Source organism: Vombatus ursinus, unplaced genomic scaffold, assembly GCF_900497805.2.
Source record: "Vombatus ursinus unplaced genomic scaffold, bare-nosed wombat genome assembly UNPS02014803.1, whole genome shotgun sequence".
In the NCBI taxonomy this organism is placed as follows: domain Eukaryota; kingdom Metazoa; phylum Chordata; class Mammalia; order Diprotodontia; family Vombatidae; genus Vombatus; species Vombatus ursinus.
Genome location: NW_020954581.1, coordinates 5,867,766 through 5,885,804, shown reverse-complemented (window position 1 = coordinate 5,885,804; position 18,039 = coordinate 5,867,766). Strand labels below are relative to the sequence as shown.

Sequence of the window (18,039 nt, the reverse complement as noted above, 5' to 3'; positions counted from 1 at the left end):
TAGATGGAATTCAATGAACTTTCGAAGGTCATATCTCCAGTTGTTGGCAGATTTAGGACTACGAGGTCTATTAACAATTCCCTATTCTTTCCACTGTTCTATGCTTCCCACCTAGTGTAACGTTCTTTGGTTCTTTTATGTTTTGGGGAACTGTACTATTCATTCATTCATTCAACAAACATTTATTAAACTCCTACTCTATCCTAGACATAACCTTGAACATAACCCTTCAAAACTAAATGTAATACAATAAAGCCTCACAAATCCAAATTCCAGGAGTGGGAGTCAGGGAGAGGGGGTTAATTGGAATTGGTGAAGTCAGAGCTAGAAAATATTTCTAAAGAAATATAACCTTGTAACTGTGCAGTACATACAATAAGTTAAACGGAGAATTGCCTAATAAATTGCTGCCAAGTAAATGTACTCAATTTAACAAAAATAAAACCTTTGAAAAAAATGAGATAGAAATGTTTTATAATGAACATCAATTCTATGGATACAAATGGGTCTTTCTGAATTACCTGAGAATGATTTAAATAGTAGGGTTTTTTTGTCTTCTGTATTCCATATGTCAAAAACCTCAGAAATTTTTGCCCTGAAATATTTGCTTCATCTTCTCTAAAAATCTATCTTTCCACCTGTACATCATTGTCTAGATAATAGACATTCTTCATCCACTTGTTGTTTCCTGTGTGGATGATTTGTCTGAATTTTTTGAGTGGCTAGGGATGTTATTTAGGACAGTATTCAGAGTTCCAGGGCATCTGACAGTGTACACCACATTCTATGTCTATAGTCCTCCCCCAACCCCTGAGAAAAGAGAGATGTGTTATGGTATCGGTTCTCTGGGATAATGCATTATAACTCATTAAGATTCCTTGACTTTCATTTTTCTTCCATCTTCTCTACTAAGGAGAAAGATCTCTAAATGAGAAGAGCAAAAAAAAAAAAATTTAAAAAAGAAAATCTCCAGATCAGCAAGGAGATGGGGAAAACCAAGATGCTTCAAATGAGATCAAATCTCCATACTCAAATGAATGGCATCCTGGTTACTGAAAAAACTGGTGGGTGTAATTTTTAAAAACTGTCAAGAAAAGTCATCTTCAAAAGACTAGAAAGATGGTCATATGGAAAAGGAATTCTAGCTCTCCAGTAATTCTAGAGAACAGACCTAAGACCAGTGGGTGAAAATCTCAGGGAGGCTGACCTCAGTTTAATATGCAAGTGAACTTTTGGACAATTAGCGCAGTCTAAAAGTGAGGTAGGCTCTACCCAAGGCGCGACCTCGTCTTCACCTGAAGTATTCAAGAAGACACTGGATGACCATCTGTCAGGAATGTTCCTCTATCGGGTAAGAAATGAAACTAGCTGATTGACCCTTTTAGCTCTCAGTTTTTATGATACTTTCAAAGACCTGTTTGTTGACTGATCTGGTTAACTCACATGACTATAGGACAAGTAGTTACTACTGAAAATGAATATCCTTTCCTTAGAATTTAGCCTTCCTTTGATAAGTGGCTAAGCAGATATATGCAAGCAGGAAGAAATAATAATAATAATGATCATTTTATGTTTTTATATAATGTAATATTGTATATTACCTAATGTATACTGTTATATAATAATGATGATTATTAGGCAGCTAGATGGTGCAGTAGATAGAGTGCCAGGCCTGCAGTCAGGAAGACCTGAGTTGAAATCCAACGTCAGACACTCACTAGCTGTGTGACACTGGCAAGTCACTTAACGCTGTTTACCTCAGTTTCCTCATCTGTAAAATGATCAGGAGAAGGAAATGGAAAACCACTGCAGTATCATCTTTGCCAAGATAACCCCAAATGGGGTCATAAAGAGTCTCACAGGCCTGAAAACTGAACAGCAACAACAAAAATGATGATTTTAATGATCATTAAGAAATAATAATAATAGCAAAAGCTGGCATTTAAATAGTACTTTAAGGTTTACAAAGCACATCATAGGTATCATCTGAGTTGATCTTTAAAGTCTTCCTGACTTCAAGGCTGGCATACTATTCGTTATGCCAACCCACCTGGCATAGTCTATCAGATAGAATGATAGTCTTAAAACCAGGCAGTTCACATCTTGCCTGTGACCCTTAATAGTAGTGTGACCACAGGTAAGTCACTGAACCCACTGAGATCTCATCTGTAAAGTTAAGAACATAATACCTATAGCCCCACTCTTGGGCTGGGGAAAGAGGGAGGATGTCAGTCAGTTACCTGATTGAAAAGCACTTCTCAGGTACTGTGTAGTTAAAGAGTATTTTGTAGCTTTAAAACACAATATAAATGTCAGTCATTTTCCTGTGTTTGTCAAATCCGTGTTTTAGCCGAGGTAAACCTGCCCTGGACCATAATAAGGCATGTGGTCTTTGCAGAGTTTCTAAGATCTTGTTATTACTTATCACATGCTACTCCCCTTCATACACTCCTTGTTCCTGTCAAACTGGTTTGCTGACTGTTGCTTGTACACCCATCTCCACTCCTTCACACAGGTGGGCTTCCAGGCACGGAATGAACCTCCCAGTTCAACTCCACCTTATAATCAGTCAATCATTTGTTAAGTACCTAGCCAGGCACTGGGCTAACTGGTGGGGATACATAAAATAACAAAGACAGCTCCTGCCCTCTAGAAGTTCAAACTCTAAGGATTATACAATCTGCTGGTACAATGGGTAGAGTGCCTGGCCTAAAGTCAGGAGGACCTGAGTTCAAATTCAGCCTCAGATACATACTAGCTATATGACCTTGGACAAGTCAGTAAGCCTGTTCACCTCAGCTTCCTTATCTGTAAAATGGGCTAGAGAAGGAAAAGGCAAACCACTCCAGTATTTCTGCCAAGAAAACCCCAAATGGGGTCACAAAAAGTCAAACATGACTGAAACAACTGAACAATAACAGCTTCCTTTAAAGCACAGCAAGGCTTTCACACCACATTACAGAGAGGAAGTCTTTCCTAATTCACCCACCCCCAGTTCTTCATGCCTTCTCTTTGTCTCTTTGCCTCTCTGTCTGTCTCTCTCTCTCTGAGAGGTGATATGGCGTAGTGGATAGGGTGTTGGACTTGGAGACAGGAAGACTGGCATTTAAATTGGCCTTAGACACACTTAACTGGGCAAGTCACTTAACCTCTCTGGGCCCATTTTTTCCTTTTACAGATAAAAGTTGGACTCATTGATCTCTAAGGTTCTTTCCATCTCCAAATCTTTGATCGTATGACCATATACTTGTTTTCATCGATTTATGTGTATGCTGGATCTCACCAGTAGAATGAAAACTTCCCAAGGGCAAGAACTTTTTCATTTTTATCATTTTATTTCCAATTCCTAGTGTAGTGCCTGGCATACAGCAGGCTATTAATAAACAGTTGTGGGATTGAATTGAATTATCCACATGCCATTCCCTCAGATACATGCTAGCAGATATACACCCAGTCACTTCATGCGACAACAACAACAAACTTTTATTGAGCTCCTGTTGGGTACCTAGCTTCTTCTGGCATTGTGGGTGATGGAAAAAAAAACAAGGCCCTTTACCTTGAAGACCTACAAAACAATCTCCTATTATTCTCCAGACTTTTTAAAAGAAATTGAAACATAAATAAGCTTTGGCCCACTGGGAATGTATCCCAAGGATGTCAAAGACAATGTGATACAGAAGAAAGAATCCTGTGTTTGGTGCTAGAGGGCATGGACTTAAATTCCTGATTCTGTTATTTACTTCTTTACTTCTAGACTTTGAAATAGTTACTAGTTATTATTATTATATTATTATTAATTATATTTATTATTACATATGTATTATATAATATAATATTATATATTATGTATAGTGTATTATATTGTATATTATTATATATTATGTAATTATAATTAATTATTATTAATAATAAACCAAATGAAAAAGAAATAATAACAAAAGAACCTCTCTGGGCCTAAATTTACCCTCATTAGTATAAAGGAGGGGGTTGAACTTGGGCCTTTCCAACCCCCTTCCTTGCTCTTTCTCTTTCTTACTATGCTTTGATTCAATGACACAAAGGTACCACGTATTCCAAAACATTCATAGTAAAACTTTTTTTTTTTGGCTAGGCATTGGGGTTAAGTGACTTGCCCAGAGTTACACAGCTAGTGAGTGTTATGTGTCTGAGGCTGTATTTGAACTGAGGTCCTCCTGACTCCAGGAACAGTGCTCTATCCATTGTGCCACCTAGCTACCCCCATAGCAATACTTTTTATGGGAACAAAAAAAATATTTTTCCACTGGAAAATGGCTGAACAACTTGTATTACATGAATATATTCAAATATTTAATGTTATAAGAAGTGACAAATAGGAGAAATACAAAGGAAGACTCACATGAACTGATCGAGTAAAATAATAAGAACCACAAAAGCAATATTCACAATAGCTACAATAAGTAAAAAGACCATGGAAATGAAACCAAATTCTGAGTAATTATGCTGGCCAATCCTGGCCCTAGAGAACAGATGAGAAATTATACCTCTTTCCTTTTGATAGAGATGTGAGGGATTACAGGTACAAAATGTTGAACATGATCTCATACCTACTCATAGCTTTAGAGCTGGAATCACTTTCAGAAGCTATCTGGTCAACCCTCTTATTTTACAGATGAAAAAAATGAGGTCCAGAGAAGGTATGTGACTTGTCCCAGGTCATATTAAGTAGTAAGTGGCAGGACCCACATTTGAACCCAAGATATGAAACTATTTGCCATAAACAGTTCAGTAACCATGCTTTAAAAAAAACAATAACAAAAATCCCACTTCTTTGGTTGCATGATACAGTAGAAAGAATACCATTTCTGAAGTCAAGACAACCTGGGTTCAAATTCTGTCTCTTTGCTTAATGCTTATAGGATAACCTCTCTGGGCCTCACTTTTCCCATCTGTGAAATAAAGGGTTTGACTAGTTGGTCTTCAGTTGTAGATGGATGAGTGGGTGAGTGAACTCCTGGTAGATATGCAGGAGTCCTCCAAGCATTGATTTTTTTACTATTAAAAAAAATCAGAAAAAAATAAGTCTTCATAAGTAGAAGGGGGGCAGATATGGAAGAGAGAAGAAAGGAGGACTTAAAAAAATGAACAAAAGAAAACATAAAAGTGGTGGAACTGCTCAGGGCACTCCATCCCTGATTCAGCAAATAGGTATTTGCTAGCAGCAATAGGCATTGTGTAGTAGGGTGACTGAGCTTCGTAGTTCCATACTGTTCCCACAACCAGCCCAGTTCTTGGGTGCCTGCAAGTGTGTAATGAACGTATGAAGTCACTGGACACCTGAGCTAAATACTGAAGGCAGTGGAAGCCGTGTGGGTTTAGGGACAGGTGGAACTGGCTGATTAGATAGCCACACCTATCTTTAAAAAAAAAATCTGGCAATCAGGTCCAAAATATCACCTGTCTTCTTGGGAAATTCATGACGGGACATTGGGGAAGGCCCCTGTGTAATGATACTATATTGAATGTGTGTGTGTGAGTGTGTGCGTGTCTCAGTTGACATCTGCCTTGGAGCCTAGTACTGAGGCTCAGTGCTCTGGGATTCTCCTGTCTTGTATTCACCATTTGAACCTTGAAAGAAGGCCTGAAGCAAAAAAAAAAGGGGGAGGACTGCTGTTCTTTGAGGATCCAGAGTTATTATTGCCAAGGTAAGGGCTACTGATTGACTTTTGATTCCATCAGTCCGAGAAGGTTCAAAGGAATAGTCTGCTTTTTCCCTTTATTTATATCACTTCAGCCCCAAACTTTTATGGGGTGAAGCATGACTTAATTTTCTTTGAAGTATCGGGTGTCTACCAGGATATTGAACTTGAGAAACTGACCTATTTGATCCTAGACTTAAGAAAGCCCATTTACTGCCTGTGTGACGGGGTTTGGATTAGGCGACCCTTAATGTTCTTTCTGTCTTTCTGACAGAAATATGTGTTCTTTCTGAGCTCTAAATCTGTGATCCCACGATCCAAAGACAATGACACCAACCCCTAATTGCTTCGGCTCAGAACGTGGCCAAAGTTACAAGCAAAATCCGAAGGTATGTGCTTACCCCATATGGTAGCCTAGTATTTCTGGATCGGGAAACCTCCCAGGTTTGGCTTTGATTATGTTTGCAGGGGACACCTATGCACAGAGATGGAGGTTCATGAGGAAAGAATTATCACACTATCTTAATTTCTCTGAGGATCGCTTTACAAAGGAGTTGTTAGAAGCACTGAAAAAACTAAGGAAAAGGCTCTACAAACACCCAGAGGAAAGCTTCTAGTGCCGAAGTTAATGTTTATGTATCTCTCTGGCAAATAAGCGTCTCTATTTCAATTCCGTCCTGTTTGTTGAGTATTCCAAAAGTCTTAATCAAATCTCACAGTCATCTCTTCTTTCCTTCCTCACCTCCCTGCTCTTTGATGGTGAACATTTTGTCTTTAAAAAAAAAAATTATCTGTGAATTTTTTTTTTAAATTAAGACTGTAACTATAGGATGATAGATTTAGAGCTGGATGGGGCTTAGAAGTTATCTAGTACAACTCCTTCATTTTACAAATGAGGAAACTGAAGCAATATGGTGGCCTGGAAAGAACACTAGATTTAGAAACAGAGGAAATGGATTGGAATCCAGACACTTACTATGTGTGTGACCTTAGACAAGTCTCTTCATCTCTATGGGCCTCAGCTTCTACATGTGTAAAATGAAGGGGGTTGAACTGGATACCTTCTGGCTCCAAAATGATGTACTATAATCCTCTGAGGTTCATAGAAATGCCCAAGTGACTTGCCCACGGTCACACATGCACTGAGTGATAGAGCCAAGATTTTGACCAGGGGCCTCTGACTCCAAATCCAGCCTTCTTTCCCTGACATGCAATGGTGTGTTAGTAAATGTTTAACAACAGGCCCTTGGGGGGGGTTGGTAAACGTTTAACAACAGGCTCTTTGGGGGAGGGGGAATGTATGCGTGACACACTTTTAAAAGTTTAATCTGTGTTACTAACATTTTCTCCATCCTATTCTCAAGTCTAGACAAGTAACAAAGCAAGAAATGAAGCCCTTTCTAGCTAGCATTTGTTCATTTCTGAGGGGTGAATTTTCATGCTAAAAATTTAGTAATTGACTTGCTGAATACACCCTTGCCTGTACCTAACTGTCTTCAGATTTTATGTTAGTGTCAAATACAATTTTTTAGTTTGGCAAATTTTCTGTAATCCCTAATCATACAGAACTAGGGGAAGGGTATTCACTGAAACAATGTATATGATTTATTTCTATTATCATTCTAGATAATTAGAGCACAAGAGCACACTCATGAGAGAAAGGGCGAGGGAGAGAGAGAGAGAGAGAGAGAGAGAAAGAGAGAAAGACAGAGAAAGAAAGACAGAGAGAAAGAAAGGCAGAGAGAGAGAGAGAAAGAGAGAGAGAATGTGTCTTTACCTTTATGCCAAAAGGAAAGAGGGATGCATACAGTTGTTGGGTGGGGGGCAACAGAACCCCCTTCCATTTCTTTCTGCTTTCTAAAATAGGGCCTGATTTCCGATTGTTGCCTATTAGCATCACTAAGAATTCAAGGGCCAGAAGTGTCATGTTGAATATAGAGTGATGACTTCATATGAAGGAGAAACTGGGGATATGACCAGTTTGCAGTCACAGAGAAATCAGCTTTAATTAATTTGAGTGCCAGCACTGAGCATAATTACACAGCATGAGAGTTTGCATGCAAATGCTGAAATGCTGATTGTTCAAATCCTTGAACTTACTCATTAATACTCGGGGACTAAGCAAGGCTGGCAAGCAGACAGGCTATGGCGGCTCTTGGTGCCCACAGGCTAATTTGTATTATACCATAGTTAGCAAACAGATTTCAGATGGTTCTGCTTTTTAAAAAAATAATATGCACCAAATAGAAGTATGTTATTTTCTTCAGTAGCATACCTTATTTTTATCTTGATTAAGATCAAATGTGCAGAACTATTTTTTTTTTAAATGCTATTAAGGATACAATAAACATAACCATAGAATTGATTTACAACTATTTGATGTTAGTAATAGTCAACTATGTTCATTTGTTCCGGGATATTTATAGTTGACATTTCATGTAATTATCCCAAGTGGTCATTTTTTCCTAATGGGCAAAACAACATTCAAACAAGTTAAAATTATAATACATCAGTGTGTGAACAAAGGCGATGTCACAGCTGAATTGACTAACTGTCTGTCAAGTCAAGGATCATGTGTCCAACACAGGTTAAGTGCTAGATGCTTCAGGAGAAAGATTGAACTCCATTGATTGCTTTTAGAAAGCAGCTGATTCTAAAAGGTACTGAGATTGTTTTATGCCTGACCTCAGCAGGGGTCAGCCCCAGCCAAAGTGTCATCTATGTTTCCATCTCACGTGAGGTACAACTCCCACCACCTACAACTTTGTCAAGGTCATGGAAAGGGTGCTAGATAAGTCCTTGTAGATAAGTAAGCTCCACAGAAGTGATCTGACTTGCTTGGGGTCACATAAGTGGGATTTCAACCTAAATTGTCTGACTCTAAACCTAAGGATCTTCCTGCTGCATAAATGATGAGTAGCCAAGTTTGGAATGTAGCTTGTGAATAGAAAGGAGTGGAAAATAAGGTTGGAAGGGAAAGCCCCATCTTTGAAATTCTTTAATTCTAGGCTAAGGAGTTTGGATTTCATCCATTAGACATCAGGAAACTATTGGAATTTTTTCAGTAGAGGAACGAGGTGACCAGAGTGGTACCATATGAAGAGTTATCTGGCAAATCTCACTGGTAGCTAGGGAGCATAGTGGATAGATAGCTGGGTTCAAATCCTATCTCAGACACTAGTGGTATTACCCTGAGCAAATCATTTTGCCTTTGAGATCCTCAGTTTCTTCTTCTGTCAAATGAGAAGGTGGGGCTCAATGGCTTCCAAATTCCTGTCTATAATTCTGCCAGCTTAGATATGTAAAACCCATGTCTTTTCTTGAATTAGATTTTATCTTTTCTTAATTACCAATTGAATAAGCAATTAATTATTATTACTACTATTAATAATAATAATAGCATTTATATAGTACCTACTATATTCATTTATATTAGGTACATTTATGTATTACCTTCTATGTGTCAGATGGAAGTAGCTGAGCAGCTCAGTGGATAAAGCAATGGATCTGGACTTAGGAAGACCTGAGTTCAAATCTGACTACAAACACTTACTAGCTGTATGAGCCTGGACAAGTCACTTAACCTGTGTTTTCCTTAATCCACTGGAGAAGGAAATGGCAAACCACTCTGATATCTTTGCCAAGAAAACCCCGTGGACAGTATTGGCACGATATTCATGAAGAGTCAGACACAACTGACTGAACAACAATGAGTGTGTCAGGTATTGTTCTAAGAGCTTTACAAATATTTTCATTTGATCCTCACAACAACCTTGGTGTGTAAGTGCTATTATTATCTTCATTTCACAGATCAGGAAACAAGCAAACAAAGCACAAATGGCTTGCCCAGGGTCACACAGCTAGTAAATGTCTGTGGTCAAATTTGAACTCAGGTCTTCACATTACTCAGGTCCATTACTCTATCAGCTGTGACACCTAGAACTGGAATCTGGAGTCTGGAAGTCCTGAATTCACATCCAGTCTCTAACTGATCCTGGGAAAGTACTTCACCTCAGTTTCCTCATCTATAAACTATGGATAGTAATAGCATCTATTTCCCAGGGTTGCAGTAAGGATAAAATGAAATGACATTTATGAAATGCTTAACCTTAAGACGTCATATAAATGCTGGGTCTCACTGTCGTAATTTCTTTAGAAACCATCCCAGCATGTCAGAACTTCCTCCTAGCTGGGAGGAACCACAGAAGCCGGATGGTCCTGAATAAGGCCCCCCTCTGCAATACAGAGCCAAGTGTTCTTCAGGCCTTCACTTAAAGATCTCAAGTGAGAGGAAACCCATTAACTCCCCTGGATATCCGTTCCATTTCTGGACCTCTCCAGATGACATTCACCTCTGAGCCACCAGTATCCATAGCTCCTAGCTCTACCCTCAGAGGCTAAACTAAAAAGTATCGGGAAAGATTAGAATCTAAGGAGGAAAAGAGAAATATCTGTCCAAAATTGCTAAACTGTGAGGTTTAGCATCCTTTACCTGACCCAGCCACAGAACCTGTTTGTTTTTTATCCTTGCCATCTTACTTGGTTTTTGGTTTTTTTTTTTTTTGGCCTCTTCCTCTAGCATCTGTATCTAGGAATGGATAGAATTTCCTTTCCTCCAGAGAAACTGTACAATTGGGTTGACCTTAGGGAAAAAGTCAACTTTGAAGAGTCCTAGTTCAATAGCCTTCAGGCCTTTTGTTTCTTAGGAGCTTCCCTGCTCTGTGGAATTTCCCCCTCCCCGTTATTTTGCAAGAGAAAGGGTAATGTCTCTGGCCCTAGGCTTGAACCAAGACGGGGAGAGACAATCACCCTCTCTTATCAATCTTTCAGAACAAGCAAGACTGCTATCTATCTTAGATATTTTGGATAAAATCCTCCCTCAAGGAATAGGTTTGGCTTGATGACCTATATGGATTTTGGGACCTTACAAGTAGATGAGTCAGCCATCCCAACCACTTTTAGTTCGTGAAGGCCTTGGGAAGTTCCCAGGTCACACTAGGTGCATTTCCCCCTCTCCTTAAGCTATGTACTTATCCGTATCTTCAGCTCCCAAATATACAGTCAATATGTGTGTTTGGGGGTACAGAGAGACAGCAATAGGTAGAGACAGAGACAGAAACCACGAGTGAACACAAACACAAACACCCTAGTCATTCTCCTCTTCTCCTCACCATGGTAACAACCACCTCCACACTCCACACCAAAAACTGGCAAAGGGAGATGAGGAAACCAGGGACATTATGACACATCAACTGTCTTTTTTTTTAATTTTTTTTCTATTACCGAGCATTTCTTTTTCCCTTTCCCATCTCCACCTCCTTCCCCCACAAGGAAAAAAGAAAAACAAAACTCTTCTAACAATTAAGCATGGTTATTAAAAAAAATTCCATAATAACCATGCCCCAACATGTGTAAACCTGACTCTTTTCAAGGGATTAAACAGAGATAGTATGCAGAAGCCGATAGAGAACTAGCCTCAGAGACAGAAAGACCTGGATTCAGATCCTGCCTTTAACACAGACTGTCTATGTGATCACAGAGAAGTCACTTAGCTTCTTAATGTTCTCAACAAATTTCTAAGACTAGAAATTACAGAGAAGGTTTCCTCACCCAGGACCTCCCTGTACCAAATAAATCAGGGGTCCAGTTCCTATTCTATCCTTTAGGTCAATTAATTGAAGGGAGGGAAGAAAAGAGGATACAAGAACCCCCAGAACTGTTTGGCCCATTAAGATTGTTTTAGAGAAACTGAAATAAAGGAGCATTTCACTTTAGAAGAGGGAGGTTACAAGAGCACAGTTACAAGAGACTGAAAACCAGAAGGTGTTCAGGACACCTGAGTCAGGAAACCTGTCGCACCTGAGACGTAAGGGAGACATTCACTGAGCAGAATGGGAGAAACTACTGAGTCAGGGTTCAGGTGTCTGTGAGGAGAGTCATGTTGACTAGAACTAAGGGGTGGACCTGGAACCGAGATGGATGAGAAACTGGATTTCCTCAGTGACTAAGATTTTTAAGGGGAGCCAGCTCTGTCATTGTTCTGTGAAGGTAACTAGGAGGTGGAACTGCTGTATGAATGAGCCACGCTAATTGGAGAAACAAGCCGGGGCTTGTGATTAGCTACCTGAATAGGGGAGGGTGTGTTCTGGGACCTCCGCATGTGGTAATAGAGTTGGTTTTATGCTCCAAACAGCTGTATTAGAGAAGCTGGCGTAGGGAAGGAACACTATAGAAGAAGAGAAGAAAAGGGTGTATGTAGGCTACAGAATTTTATCTTCACCTTCACCATCATCAGTAATATTTATATATTATTTTTTAAGGTTTCCATAGCACTCTATAAATATAATCTCTATCCTCACAACAACCTTGGGGAACAGGTGCTATTTGTAGCTTCGTTGGTAAAATAAATAAATAAATGAGGAAACTGAGGCAAACAAGTTAAGTGATTTGTCCAGAGATACAACTAGCAAGCCTCTGAGGCCAGATTTAAACTTAGGTCTTCCTGACTCCAGGTCCGGCAGCACAAAGTTTCCCAAGTGCTAGAAATACTTTGAAATGTCTCTGCGGCTACTTCTGGCCCTGTTTCATCACAGCGTCCTCCTTCCTATTGGGACCCAAATTCCTATTTGAATCTGTGGAGATCTATCTCTTGAAAGCTACTATTAAAATAAACATTCATTATTTGGGAGAGGAGAGAAGGGCCCAGGTAGGAGAGGGACATGGGGACTTCATTTAATGGCCCCCACCCATCTACTCCTGATCACAGATTAGCTGTCCACCAGTATTTTTCCATGATAGAGGCCAAAGGTATGGTAGAAGGAAAACCTGGGGAAGAATGTGGTAGGGTTTCATAGTGGGGGCCTAGAACTGCATGAGAACCCAGAATTGATTTGTAGTGGCTCACTGGGATGTGGGTAAGCCTTGGGACCAGGCAGTGAGAGTTTCTTTTCAAAGTTCCCCATAACCTCCTGTCCCTTCTCTGTTTCCTGTTTTTTAATCTGGTCCTTTTCTCCTTTCATTCCACTGCCCTTTCTTTTTTCCTCTCCACAGATCTGCAAAATGGAATAAAGGTGTTACAGTAACTCTAAAATAATTTGGCAGTACTTTTTGTCTCCTTTATTAAGTAATGATTACGATGATAGACTGACAGACAGATAGATAGATAGCATTTACATAGTACTTTAAGATTTGTAAAGTGTTTTATATAGTATCTCATTTCAATCTCACAACCCTGTGAAGTGCTATTATTATCCCCATTTTCAAGATGAGATAAACAAATAATATTCACAGACAGCTTGGTTTAGGGGTCTTACCGCTAGGAAGATCTGAGTACATATCCTGTCCTTGAGATTTATTAGTTGTGGGGCAGCTAGGTGGCGGAGTGGATAGAGCACTGGCCCTGAAGTCAGGAGGACCTGAGTTCAAATCTGGCCTCAGACCAAACACTTGACACACTTACTAGCTGTGTGACCCTGGGCAAGTCACTTAACCCCAGTTGCCTAAAACAAAACAAAAAAAATTTATTAGTTGTGTGACCATATATAAGTCACCTCAGGGCCCTCAGGCAACTCCCTAAGATAATATAAGGTCTAGATGAAATGCAGATCTGTGTTGGTAGAGGGAGTTTCTACACTGGGAGTTCCCGATACCAATGAAATAACAACTCTGGATCAAAAAGGGACAAATCAAATAGTATAGTACTATACAACTTTTTAAAAAAAATTATAGGTTTTTAAAAATATATTATCTTCACTTTCAAATATATCCCCTTTCTCTTCAGAGAGGGTCACCCTTAGTAACAAAAACTTGAAGAGAGGAAAACAAGTTCAACAAAACTTGGCCAAACCTCAGCCTAGTCTCCCCAGGCATGCAGCATTCCCCACCCATAGTTTCCTCCTCCTACAAAAAAGAGGAGGGAGGTACATTTCCTTCTCTCTTTCTCAGGGCCAGGCTTAATTATTACAACTATCCAGCATTCAATTTTTGAATAAAAATAAATATTTAATAAAACCACATCAGTGACACAAAAATCAGAATTTTAGGTAGAATCAGATATAAGGGACTTTAGAGAGTCTCTAAATAAAGTTTTTGATGCTAGTTCCAACCCCCTTATTTGGAGATTAAGAAAATTTCTAGAAAGGTGGCTTAGCCAAGGTCACATGGTTAGAGGCAGAATTGGGACTCCTTACCTCCGGGGCTGTTGACCTTCAACCTTGCTGCTATCTCATGCTGCCTTACTGTTCCCCCTAAATAAGTTTGCTTGATGACTTTGAAGTCTTCAATGCTTCCAGAGATTTGTGATTTCATCCAGGGGTATACTCCCTTTGTGAATCATAACATTATGGAGGTAGGACTGGAGACCATCTTGTCTGAACCTCTCATTTAGCAGATGAGGAAACCAAGGCACAGGGGAATAAAGTGATTTGCCCAAGGACACCCAGGCAGTAAGTTATGAAAAGTGAGATTTGAACCCAGATCTTCCAACTCCAGGACAACTTGCCCCTGAAACAGACTAGAACTTCTTAGTAAGTGTTGTCATGAGTTATGGTGGCTGAAACATACATCACCTACTAGTCTTTTTTAAGTGATGAGAATGTCCTCACTTACTTTGGTCTTTAGACAAGACCCACATCAGGTCCAGACTCAAAGCCCTTCCAATATTGGTAGTCTTGTCCACACTTTAGGCTCTGCTGTCATAGTTTTAGTTAACTCAGGGCATGCTGTTGTTGTTGGTGGTGGTTCTTCATTCTCAAAGAGACCAATGACATCATAAGGGTGATGTCTTCACTTGCAAGTGAATTGGATTCAAGTGAGGCAGGGCTGTACAAAGTCATCAGCCTCACTCTCTCCTCCAGAGTCATCAGAATCCAGTGGCAAGATATAAGTCAAGACAACTGGTGATGGTTTCGGGTGCAGTGAGTGACCTTTACCTTTCTAAATTGAGCTCTTTCCCAGGCTTCCATGCCACAATAAGGAGAAGGCAGAATATACAAGAAATAAGCACCCAATGGAAGGATTATTCTGTGTGGTCTCTTTCACTACACATTCCCCCAGCCTCCTCTCTGTTCCCAATATCTCCTTTCTCTGTCGCCGGTCCCTTACAGTAATAAGTATCTCTTTCTGCCCCACATCTTAGGAGAAAAAAAAAAAAGAAGTAGAAAGAATGAGGGAGGGAAGGAGGTATGGGTACAGATTTGAGTCAAGACCTATGATGTTGGCATAGGGAACTCTCCATGAGTAACTCTTACTACCAATAAATACCAAATCAACACCAACCTATCAGCAATTTATAGTATTAGTGAATTGCCTGGAGCATTAACAAGTTAAATGACTTGCCCGGGGTCATACAACCTGTATGTGTCAAAGGTGGGCCTGGAATCTCCATCTTCTTGACTCTGAGGATAGCTGTCTTTCCGAGTTCCTCTCCTTCTTGTGTGAAAGAAGAGGAAAGAGTGAAAAAAGGAAGAGAGGCATGAGAGTCAAAGATGGCACAGAGGAGGGTACTATGCTCCATGACTCCAGTAAATTAAAATGTTAGAAATAAAAATGAACTTTGGTTGGTTGTTGTTTTCCGAGGTTTTCTTATAAATAGAGAGAGGAAAGATGGGCCCCATGCCACACTCCTTGGATATCCTCCTTGCTGTTCTGAACTTCAGTTTTCCTTTTTCTTTCTTTGTTTAGAAAAATCTCTGGTTTAAAAAAATACTTCAATTCTTTTTTTTGTTTGTTTTAACTTGAGATTTATCTTAAAATAGGGGGAGGAAGGCTGACGTTCAGAGAGTGTGGCAAGGCGCCCACTAAAGATAAATGTAGTCTCCTTTGCCATTTCGCAGAAGGCCAGCCCTGTCTGGGATTTTCTGGTTTCCCCTGAGCTGTTTGCTGACAGATAAAGGAAGGTGGGTGTCTGTGGGGAAGAGTGGATGATGTTCAGATATGACTAAAGACCCTACAAGGACAATCAGGTTCTTCCTCTTATTCTTGCTTAGGAAATGAAAGCATTTCTTGTCTGGAAGTCACCAGCACTAGTCACATGCTTCCTGGCCTATTGTCTCCTCTGAGTATAATCTTTATCATAAACACTATAGTGATGATCAGGCTCACAACGTCCTTGTATTATGGAAAAGTTTATACTTCCAAGTCTTCTCTTCTTGTCCAGGAAGGTTCCTCCTCTGCTATTAACCACGTAGCCCGGAGAAGAGTTTTCCTTCAGGTGAGCGTTTGTTCTCGTGTTCTCAGCGTGCTCATATTGGAGAGACTCGGGTCCCTGACCTCAGAATTTCCTTTCGGAGAACATATTGTTCTCCTTGAAAGGGTCAACTTCCTCTGCAGAAGCCTAGGCCAGGGGATCCTACCAAGCCTTTTTTTTTTAACTAATCGACATCTGCTTGCTCCAAATGTAGGATGTACATTAGGTCATGGGGTATCATTGTACTTGATAACTATGATGAACTCAAATATGGAGCCACCATTTCCTCCCAAGATTCCCTTGTTTCCATTCTGGCTTCTCAGTTTTTAATCTGAATTATGTCCAGAATTACACAATCCATTATTTCTTCTTTCATTTTTGAAACTCTGAAAAGCCAGTCAAGAATTTATTAGCCAGGGGAGAAATTTGTTTTGTATAACTATACATATTTATAGTGAGTTGGGAAAGAGGGAAAGAATTTGGAAATGAAAATAAAATAAAATTTATTTTAATAAAAGGATGTGTTAGCCACATCAGTTTCAATAGATGAAACATTTGAGATCAAGTTTGGGGGATTGTGAGTGATCAGTGATGTATGCAAAAAATTCGGTATGTCACCAAAGGCATCATGACCCAGTAGATAAAGAACTAGCTTCAGAGTTAGAAGTCCTGGGCTTGTCTCACCTGTGACACACTTTGATACAGATGAGACTTTATGTTCTTGACCTCTTTGATACAGCTGTCCAATAGTAGAATAGCTAGGCCAAAGGTTCAGTGCTCTTTTAAACACACACACACACACACACACATGTGCACACACATACACACATATTTCCTGAGTGCGTGTATATACATGTGTATGTATGCACATGTACACACAGGCACCAAAGGAGACATATTCACGTGCTCACCTCACATGCTTGTTTCTGTATCTGTCATGGAAATTCACAACCAGCTGAACATCTTGCTTTATGTGCTTATTACTTTTTTTATGTTTTTTCATTATATTTGAGCAGATGTAATTTGGCTGATTCATAATTTACCAAATATGAACATTTGTCAGGGTTATTTCCAATCACTCAGGAAAATGTGCCTTTGTGTATTTTGATTATTTAAAGCAATTTTGCTGCCTTAATACATGTGTGCCACCAGCACAGCATGACTACCTTGACTGAGGGTATGGGAATGTGGTTAATTTTCTTTTATATGTATGTAGAAAAGCTTTGGGTTATTTAACCAATGTTCAGAGAGTGCTGTTGTGTGTGTATGTGTTTGTCTGTGTGTGTGTGTCTTAAGGAAGCAGGGGGCAGAAGAGGAGGAAAGATTAGCTAGTGCCCACATTAATTTCTTTCCCCACCTAGAAGTAGAGATTTGATGCAAAGGAAGATTGCAGAGGTGATTGTTTACACTGTGTTTATCATTATATAGATAACCAAATGTATAATGAAGCAATTTTCTAGATCTGAAATCTTGAAAATTAGAATGACTCTTTATGTAAAGCCTTTACTCAAATACCCAAATGAATCTGTGATCTCTTGGTATGGGTTCTCCCTCCATTGAAGCCATTCATGCCTGCCCATTCTGTGGGTTTGGGTTAGGGTTAGAGAGGGACTGGAATTGGTACCAATGCAGATCAGCACTAGTTAAAGTCACAGAGAGTTGCCTAGAGCACTGAGAATTTCAGTGACTCTCCTGGGGTCACACATAGGGTATATGCCAGAGGTGGTGCTTGCACCCAGGGCTTTCCCTCTCTGCAACCAACTCTCTATACACTATGCCACATTTCCTTTTTTTGAGTACTAGAAAAATTTATTTTGAAAAAAATTGCTGTATCAGATGATAGAATTCCAGGATAAAATATGAAAATATTTATCACAATTTATTTAAATAACTTAATAGCTTATAGAAACTTAATAATAACTTAAAGACAACCTGCAGTATAGAATAATAGAGGCAAAGAAATATGAAGGGCCATGGGGAAAAGGGCCTGGGAGATTGCATCTTTTTTCATTAAATTAACTTTTTTCAATTAACAAAAAATACTTTCCCTCCTACTTCACTGACACATCATTTTTTAATAAAAAAAAAAAAACAAACCCAGAAGATATTTGTTGGAAAGCTTCAAGCTGTGTATGCTTTGTGAATCTAACTTCAACATCAGTCAGAGTAAAGGCA

The 18,039-nt window shown here is 39.5% G+C and overlaps 1 protein-coding gene and 1 long non-coding RNA gene across 3 annotated transcripts in view; one reads left to right on the top strand and one right to left on the bottom strand.

The window, feature by feature from the left end:
* Positions 1-15,385, bottom strand: part of LOC114051538 — a 31,501-nt gene extending 16,116 nt beyond the window's left edge. Inside the window, exon 1 of the long non-coding RNA XR_003570173.1 lies at positions 15,030-15,385. This is a non-coding gene — a long non-coding RNA (uncharacterized LOC114051538). The remainder of the gene's footprint in view (positions 1-15,029) is intronic.
* ADGRL2 (adhesion G protein-coupled receptor L2) overlaps positions 1-18,039 on the top strand; it is an 834,153-nt gene that overhangs the window by 488,632 nt on the left and 327,482 nt on the right. Inside the window, exon 1 of one of the 2 annotated variants that reach the window (XM_027873937.1) lies at positions 5,519-5,684. The exons of the other annotated variant lie outside the window; for it this stretch is intronic. The gene's annotated coding sequence lies outside the window, so the exon portion shown is untranslated. Of the gene's footprint in view, positions 1-5,518; positions 5,685-18,039 lie in introns of those variants that run through there. 2 annotated transcript variants of the gene reach the window in all.